Source organism: Labeo rohita, unplaced genomic scaffold (assembly GCF_022985175.1).
Source record: "Labeo rohita strain BAU-BD-2019 unplaced genomic scaffold, IGBB_LRoh.1.0 scaffold_167, whole genome shotgun sequence".
Taxonomy (NCBI): Eukaryota; Metazoa; Chordata; class Actinopteri; order Cypriniformes; family Cyprinidae; genus Labeo; species Labeo rohita.
Genome location: NW_026127857.1, coordinates 131,582 through 141,205, shown reverse-complemented (window position 1 = coordinate 141,205; position 9,624 = coordinate 131,582). Strand labels below are relative to the sequence as shown.

At 34.5% G+C, this 9,624-nt stretch overlaps 1 pseudogene; it reads right to left on the bottom strand.

The window, feature by feature from the left end:
* LOC127158738 (uncharacterized) overlaps window positions 1-4,987 on the bottom strand; it is a 7,614-nt pseudogene extending 2,627 nt beyond the window's left edge.
* Between the last annotated feature and the right edge of the window lie 4,637 nt (window positions 4,988-9,624).

The window sequence follows — 9,624 nt, the reverse complement described above, 5'->3', positions numbered from 1 at the left end:
CAGATGCTGAACACCTGTACACAGCTTGAGCAGCAGTCAGTAACAGTCACAAAATATACTATAAAACAATACATGACATAAAACACATATCTGGCATTTTGTAGCTGCTTCTATCGACTGTGTCTTACAGTGCACTTCTTAGTTTAGTTCCAGAGAGTTTGCTCAAGGACACAGTGAGATTTCATGGACTGACCCTTGCTGGATTTCAACCACCTTTCTTTCACCATTAAAATGTTAGAGTTGACAAAGCTGTACTAAAGAGCACTGTTACCCCTTTTCCACCAAGACAGATTGAGTGCTGGTTCGGAGCCAGAACCTAGGTTCAAATCGGTTCTTTGTCTTCCAGCACCCAAAGCACTAGTTCTGAACCGGGAAAGTGGTTCATCAGTAGCACCAAAAACATTGCTGGTCTATAAGTAAGAACCGCTTACGGGTTGATCATGGAACCAGCAACAACACTAGCACCCGGTTCCTGCTGGTGGAAAAGGGGCCTGTGAGATCTTTTGGCCAAAATGCCCATCTTGAAAACATACATGGGTTCATAGCAAATTATAAATAAATATAAACAACATTTGATATGCCAATCCGTTAGTAATTGGACTGATGGCTCAAATAAATGGCAAAACCTTCCTGTAAATGCCATAAACAAACTGCATGGTGTCTTTTGAACACCAGTATGCTTATTTAGATCTTATGAACTGGTTAGTAGATGAGACTAAATATTCAATAAACATTTACAAATAAGCTCTTTCGATATACGTTCCCTTTCTTTTTTGGTATATGATCAAGGCAAAAATGGTAGTTATACTTGTGGCAGCCTGAGTAACATATCATAATGGCTTTCTCTGGTTTATGAATTTCAGAATTCATGTGAACCATTTTTTTTCTTTTTTTTTTTTTTTTAAATGAATGAACCTTTTTATCTCCTGTGTTCTCAGTTTTCTCCTGTCATCAGTTTGTTAAACTTGCTCCACAATAACATTTGTATGACTTCACTTCAAAAGAAAGGAAAGGTCATTTAAAAATGGTTTGGACAAGAATCTTCATGTTGCTGGTGTTGATGCAGACTGCTGATTACTATGATGAGCAGTTTCCCCATTAAAAACATTCATATGATTATCATTTGGCCCAGGTAGAAATTTTTCTGCTTCTTCATTCTCCTTCTGAAAGAAAACAGAATCACAGAAGGTAAAACAAATTATCAGGATCCAGTTACACAAACACAAAAATGTCTTAATACATATGATGTTTGCTCAATGTAAAGACTCATGTTCTTAATTTAGGAATGATACAGCACAAATGAGGTGCTCTTTTGAGTAAGTCAATTATAACAAAGTAGCATAAAGTAGTAGTTTTTTTTTTTTTTTTTGGGTGCTCTTAGTGCCTTACCTTTTGATCGCCCTGGTCTGGGGTGTCTGTTCAAACAATAAAACAAAATCTTCAGTCAATTAAACTTAAAAGACACACTTTAACATTTTATAGATTCTTCTTGTACAATAAATCTTGTATTTACATTTTGTAGCTTATATGTAATACTTGCCCTTTGGTTTTGTACATCTTTTGCAGCAACAGAAAATCACAAAAGCTACCACAGCTATGAGCAGAACACCACCAACAATAGCACCACCAATAACAGCAGCATTTTCTCCTGCAGCAGTTGAAGGTGGACCTGGATTTCAAACAGTAAAAGACAGACGGTCATTATTACTAGAGGTCAACAGAAAATTAACTCTATCATTACTATTCTGCTTTTTGTACAAAGTTGTTTGATATGGAATTATTAGATAAATGACACCATCTGGTGGATTTTAGAGCAACATCAGCTAAAACAGTGGCTTTCACAGGAATATTGACCAAAAAATGTATAGATTTTTTTTTTCTTATAATTACCAAATTTTACTTCAAAGTTGTAAAATTCATGAAGTGACAAATATCAATGTGACAATTGTCTGTCACTTTGATATGCAATTGAAGATGACAGATGATCAACAATAAAATCATTTAGTGGGATGATTTTAGTATTTCAAACTGTTTTCTAAAATTGCTTAAGGGAAAATGAATAATAATTAAAAAAAAAAGTTACTTACTAACGACAGGAATGGTGAGTGTGAAGTTTCTAACGATGCTGAATCTGCTGCTGTTGATCTGTAGTTGATATCTCCCAGAGTCTGTGTTTGTGATGTTCATGATGGTCAGAGATCCAGTCTGATGATCCAGTTACAGTCTGTCTCTGAATCTCTCATCACACTGATCATCTGTACAGACCTTACTCTGATCTCCAGCAATGAGAATGTTATTAAAATACCACGTTATCACATCATTTGGGTTTTTTATTACACCTGTATATAACGTGATATTTTCTCCCTCCTTCTTCACTTCATCTTGTTCAGCAGCAGAAACACCTGAAACACAAACAATAAGCTGCTTGAAGGATTTGTTTATTTATTTATTTATTTTTTAACAGCAGAAAGGAACATAACATTATAACTGTGGATATGCCAGCGATAAAACATGCTTTCAAGACTTTCTTTCTGAATAGTAACATTTATCCACATTTTGTGCTATTAAACACATTTTACATCATCCCTGATGAACTAAAAACATTTTTAGTAGATGAAGAGGTAGATTTAACTAGATGATAATAAAAGGTGATCAGAGATAATATTAAAAAACCTGTAAAAAAAAAATAAAATAAAAATAAAAAAAAAAATAAAATAAAAATACAAGAAACTGAAATATAAGAAAACTGACATAACTAACAGCTAAACAAAAGAAAATCATATTTAAGTAAATGTATATGTGAATCTAAACTGTAAAAAGTGATAAGTTGACTTTGAAAATTAAGGAAACCCCTTGCCTTAAAACTATTAAATAATGCGTTTAAGAATGCAAAAGATCATGAATTATTATTATTATTAGCACTTTCTGCATTTTCATTTAAAAAATTTTAAACCAAATCACTGCGCTGTACTCTGCATAAAAAAAAATATCAATTTGCTTTTAAGGGTCAGTGTCATTCAGAACATATTTTTTGAGATGTGAACAATGTAGGCAGATCTGCATTTCAGTGAAAACAACTGATAATATGCATAATGTTAACAAAAAGATAAGATTTTTACATTTTTGTAAAGGGTCTACTTTTATGTGAGCAATTTCAAAATATCAATCCGGGTTTAAATAGCTAATCTGTATAGACGCATTTCTCTCTAAAGGCACATCCAATGAGCAGATGGTGAGTCAAGATCGGCAAGTTCATCCTTGCTACATTGACTCAGAAAACACTAGTGTATTAATAAAAATAATTCAAATATATTTTCCCCCTAAACATTCATGGCAATTACTTCTGCCAGTGCTTTGTGGCAAGCTTTAGCTAATGCATATCTCTCCCACGCTGAAGGTGCACTTGCTGCTGCTGCTGACAGGACACTGCATAAACAAATAGTCTGGGCTGTATTATGCCATAAGATGAAATACAGGGCTCTGTTCTCTCAGTGTCATTCAGATATGTATAAGTAAGATAAAATGTTACGTTTTAACTGGTTTATTCCACTTAACATTTTAGTGTGTACGTCTTTAAGATACGCATGGTTGGCCTGTCATGTGTTCAGTCGCATGACATTAAGCACGAACTGTATAAAGAGAGCACCATTGCCAACAAAACTGAAGATTTTTGTTTTATCAATCATGTATTTGTTTTCCAACCACCTCAAACTGTGAGATTTAAATGTACAAGACTTGCTTTTCAACATAATGACTCACCATGAACAGAAACATTGAAATTCTTTTTACTGTTGTCATTGTTGTTTCCACTAATGATCTGATCATAATCTCCAGCATCTGTGGTTCTGATGTTCATGACTGTCAAGGATCCAGTCTGATGATCCAGCTTCAGTCGACCTCTAAATCTCTCAGTACCTTCTTTACACTGAACATCTGTGCAGGTCTTGTTGGGATCTCTGTTGATTTCAGCGATGCGGGTGCCATCATAATACCATCTAATTCTACCATGCTGGTTTGTATTAACATCAGTTTGTAGAGTGACTGAATCTCCCTCCTTTACTGACAATGACACTTTCTCTGTAGTAGCACCAGACACACCTGAAGAAGAAACAAACAGACAATCATAAGCCAAACAAATTTATACATCAAGGTAGTGTTGAAAAAGGATTTTATAAGGATGATAATAATTACAGGTAAAGAAATATGTCTGGATTCATAAAGTAACACATGCAAACAAACAGCAGAAGAACATCACTGATTTACACATTCACTCATCAGACAAACATACATCAGTCTTATAGACAATCAATAACAACTTAATGAACATGCAGTTTCATTCATAAAAAAGTACTGCCCTAAATAACATTTATCAGATAACAGATTTACAAACAGTTCAAGACAAAATATAACAAAACGAAATCAGTTCAAAAGATCACATAAGCCTGATACTTATAACACAAAGGAATCAGTTCAAAAGTTCAAAACAACGTTTAAATTTATTTTTTTTTTTTTTTTATTAATTTGAAATAAAGCATGTCATAGTCAAGCAAAAGTAACCACACTGCAAAATACAAATGGTAAATGTATTTCTGTCGAATATAAAGCGATTAGAGCTGACACTTAAACTGTGTCACATCCAAGACAAAGGAGCCTATATATTTAAACATATCACGCCGTCCTACTACACTACATCTGACAGCTTCTGTTTTGGCCCACAAAGCGTGCTAACGTTACCCATGTGTGGTATTGTTTTGGTTTAAAACGTAATTTTTTTAAACGCAAATAGCGGCTAACAAACAGAAAACCGAAAGAGAATCCAGCGTATATAAAAGCACAAATGTCTTACCGTGGAGTAAACAGCACCACAATATGGGTAAGATAAAGAGACTATTCTTTTTCAGCAGTTTTTCTAAAAGCGAAATACAGATTTTTATATGTAGAAGTGAACTGTTGCTCCGCTTCTTTAATGCTAAGGCCATCATTTCTTCTTTTTTTTCTTCTTCTTCCGAGTTTAACGGCGCCTTGCATCCGTAAGTGTTGCACTACCGCCACTGGTTGATTCTCCTCCGATGTTTCTCCGCTCTATTTCCAGATTATTTTCTACACAGATTCTACACATCAAACCAGTATTAACTAAGAAATTACAAATATTTTTTCTTGCCTTGCCCAATCACCCCAGATTTTTATTTTCCCTACCAACCCATCTTTTCTTAAATTTTCCATCATTTTTCTCCTTTGTTCTTCATGTCTTCTGCAATTTAGAAGTACATGTTCTATGGTTTCTTGTGTCTGACAAACCTCACAAAAACCAGTAGGATGCTTCCCTATAATGTATAATGTACTATTCAGGTTACTGTGTGCAATTCTTAATCTTGTCATCACTATTTCCTCTCTTTTAGTCCCTCACCAGTTCCTCTCAGTTCCAGCTTTATTTTGAATACCATACCAATGTCTCCCTTTGATTTCCCTATTCCACTGTTGTTGCCATTCTCTCACAGCTTCTTTCCAAACCATACTTTTTCCTTCAGCCATTGACATCTTTATATTTACTTGGATATTATCTTTTTTCATCATTTCTTCTTCTTCTTCTTTGGACTTAATAGCGGTTGGCAAACCAGCTATTGGTGTAGGGTGGAGTGTGAAGCATTGATGTGGAAGGAAAAAATAAAAAAAAAATAAAGTCATCTAATTTAATTAGGTTTTTCTTTAGGTACTTCAGTAACACTTTAGTCACTGTTACATTACCATCTAGCAAGCTTTTTAAAGTTGGCCATCATTTCACTCGTAAAAAGTGCAAATCTTCTTCTGTTTCTGGTGAAAGTGAGAGACTCCCTGTGCACTGTAGAGCAATGACGTAGTCACATGACGTCACGTTTGTGTATTAAAATGCTTTTTAGGTTCCTGTTTGTGCAACAGTGCATAAATTTTTGTTTAATTGTGTTAGTGTATAGTAATTGCGAAGTTTTTGTTCGTATAAGAAAAGGCTGTTGAGCAGAATATTTCTAAATGTTGTTCTGCTATTTGTCTGCTGTTTCTTAAAAAAAAAACATACAAGAGAATATGTGACCCTGGACCACAAAACCAGTCATAAGGGTCAATGTTTAAATTGAGATGATTTATACATCTCCTGCAAGCTGAATAAATAAGCTTTCCATTGATGTATGTATGTTAGGATAGGATAATATTTGGCCAAGATACATCTATTTGAATATATTGAATCTTGAGGGTGCTAATAAAATCTAAATATTGAGAAAACTGCCTTTAAAGTTGTCCAAATGAAGTTTACTAACAATGCATATTACGTTTTTATATATTTACAGTAGGAAATTTACAAAATATCTTCATGGAACATGATCTTTACTTATTTTTGGCATAAAATAAAAATCAATAATCTTGACCCATACAATGCATTTTTGACTATTGCTACAAATATACCCCAGCGACTTAAGACTGGTTTTGTGGTCCAGGGTCAGGGTGTATTCTGCTTTGGGCACAAAGTATTCCTCATCACAAGAAAAGCAACCACAACCACGTCACATAGGCTAGATCAGGGGTGCCGAACGTCGGTCCTGGAGAGCCGCAGCCCTGCATAGTTTTGCTTCAACCCTAATCAAAATGCACTTGAACAAGCTAATCAAGGTCTGAAGGGATACTAGAAAGCTACAGGCAGGTGAGTTTTATTTAGGGTTGGAGCAGGGCTGTGGCTTTCCAGGACCGGAGTTTGCCTGAGTGGCTACTAGGCAACCCCATATCCCAGTGGTTCCATATCCCAGTGGTTCTCATTCCTGTTTTTGCATGTCTCCCTTATTTAACACACCTGATTGAGATCATCAACTCATTAGGAGAGAGATCCATGAATTGAACTAATGAGCTGATGATCTTAAACAGGTGTGTTAAATAAGAGAGACATGCAAAATGTGCAGAGCAGCAGACCCCCAGGACCAGGATTGAGAACCACTGCCATATCATATGCATTCACCAGGGATCCTCAAATCTGGTTCACAAGATCCTATTTCCTGCAGAGTTTAGCTCTAACCCTAATCAAACACACTTGAACATGCTAATCAGTAGTGTTGTCACGATACTGGAATTTCTAACTTCGATACGATACCTTGAAAAATATCGATATTCGATAACATTTTCGATAGGGATACTGGTATCGGTATCGGGCCCGATACTGAGCTCCTGTCTGGACTCGTACTCGTTAAAATGCCCCGATACCAAACGCCGATACCACATCATGTGACAAGTGCCTATGCAGGCAAAGAAACACCCATAACAAAACAACAAAGGCAGAATGGAGTCATTAGAATATAAGGATGTCTAAAAAGTATGTGTATGTAAGTCATATAATGTTAAACATTCAGTATTAAGCTTGTATAACTCAACTGAAGGCAAAGCACACAGATTGGATTGCAATCTTAATATCCAGTTAATATCCCGCCTTGACATCACTGGAAAGTTTGTAGTTTGGTAAGATATGTCAAAAACAATTTAAGTAAATCAATGCACTAATTATTTAACGGTATAGAGAAAGAGAGAGAGCAGGCGCTGTTGCGTGATCTTCATTGATGTCCGCATATTTAACACACGCATCTTTTGGATTAAAACAAATTCGTAGATATAACAATATAACAATATGGGCATTCGCTATAAACATCTTTTTTTTTTTTCAACCTTAAGTTACAGGAATATCCGGCCTGAAGTGAAACTATAGCAGTCTGTGTGAAATGCGTGTGTTTGAGCAGGTGATTCTCCATTATTTGAGTCTGCTGGGATTGTAGCCCAAATAGGAGCATATTTTAGATCCCTGGCCTTGACTTATAATTCTGAAAATATCAGAGTTATGATTCATAATGAGTGGTTCGCTCATTACACTGGCAATTGAGCAGTTTAATGCTATTAAATTGAAGATTATGTACCATAGAGCTGTCTAAAAAAAAAAAAAAAAAACAGTGAAAGTAAACACATTTTAATGGGCATTTCTGTAAAAATTTTTTAGGCGCGATATGTGAGACCCCTTTTTTAACCAGAGCGAATGAGACTTCAGGCACTCCACCTTTGTTTGTCAACTGAACATCAAAGTAACAGATAATCATATCGAAACCAAATTAGTATTGGTACCTTCAGATATTTCATCACCGAAATATCGATATTTTTGACAACACTACTAATCAGTGTCTTCAGGATCATTTGAAAATCACAGGTAGGTGAGTTTGATTAGGGTTGGAGCTAAACCCTACATTGGCCCTCCAGGGCATTATTGTCCACCCTTGTCCTCAACGCTGGCATTTCCCAGGGATGCGTACTGAAACCATTTCTTTATATTCTCTATACAAATATCCTCTATTTCAAAAATCCTTTCAGGATTATCATTGATGGAAAGATGACTGAAAGGGTGGAGCAAAAGCTCAACTTTAGTCAGCATGCTTATATTCATAACACCAGGACCAAAAAAAGCCCTTCAACTACAAACTAAACTCACATCAAACCAATGGCCACATACAAGATGTTTGTCCACCCTACAAATCAAACTGTGTTTCCATAGAAATCAGACCACACTAGGTTTCAGTTTGACTCAGAAGCCGAGCTGCTCATTTCACACCTTTGTAGGACTATGCTAATGAGAGATGGCAGATGGTTTTAGTAACTATCAGTTTTGTTTTTCCATACACAATCATTTATATATGAGCAATTAAATTCAAATTACAAAACAAAAATAAATAAATAAACAAACAAATAAATAAATAAATAAGTAAGCTCTTTTTTTAACAATTTATTTCTTAGAGATTTACATATTGTTCTTCTAATTATACATATATAATACATAAGACATCTAGATTTCCATTGATAATGGCATGGTTGTTTTCACTATTAAAACTGGTAACGTCTTAATAAAAGTGATACAAATGTTTTTATGTAAGTATATAACATGCATTCAAATAGTGGGAATTGGGAGGGTCAAACTCTGTTAGGGGAGGATTCACAACAGCGATTGTTTTCAGCAGATAGTCCTTTTAGGTTTAACTGAACAACTGGAGAAAATGTTTTCTATGTTTCTTTTGTTCTGTTTGTGCTGGTGGAGTCTGATTGGTAAGTTAAATGCATGGCTTTTTAATTAATTAATTAATTAATTAATTATTATTATTATTATTTTTTTTTTTTTAGAAAAGCATAACAAATGACTGTTAGTTTTCACTCGCCGTTTTCTTAGATCAGATCAAACTAATATTGTGTGGTCTGCTTTGCAGCCTGAGATTCAAAACTGTGACTTACAGGCATAAAAATGTATTAAACTGTTAAAAGTCAATGAAAAGTATATGGAAATTTATAATGTGAATAAACCCAAGCAGTGAAGGCTCAGGAAGTGAGATACTTTTCAAATGTCAGGCGCTTTTTATTTATTTATTTATTTATTTATTTATTTATTTATTTATTTATTTATTTATTTATTTATTTATTTATTTTTAATGTTTTAAATGTTTAACAGTACAAATATCCATCTCTAAAATATTTACAGATTAATTCAAACAAAAAGTAATAAAAATGCATTAGTCTAAAAACAAATAGCCGCTGACTTCAGGATTTGTGTCTTAATCTATTTCTGTATGTTTTTCAGGTGCG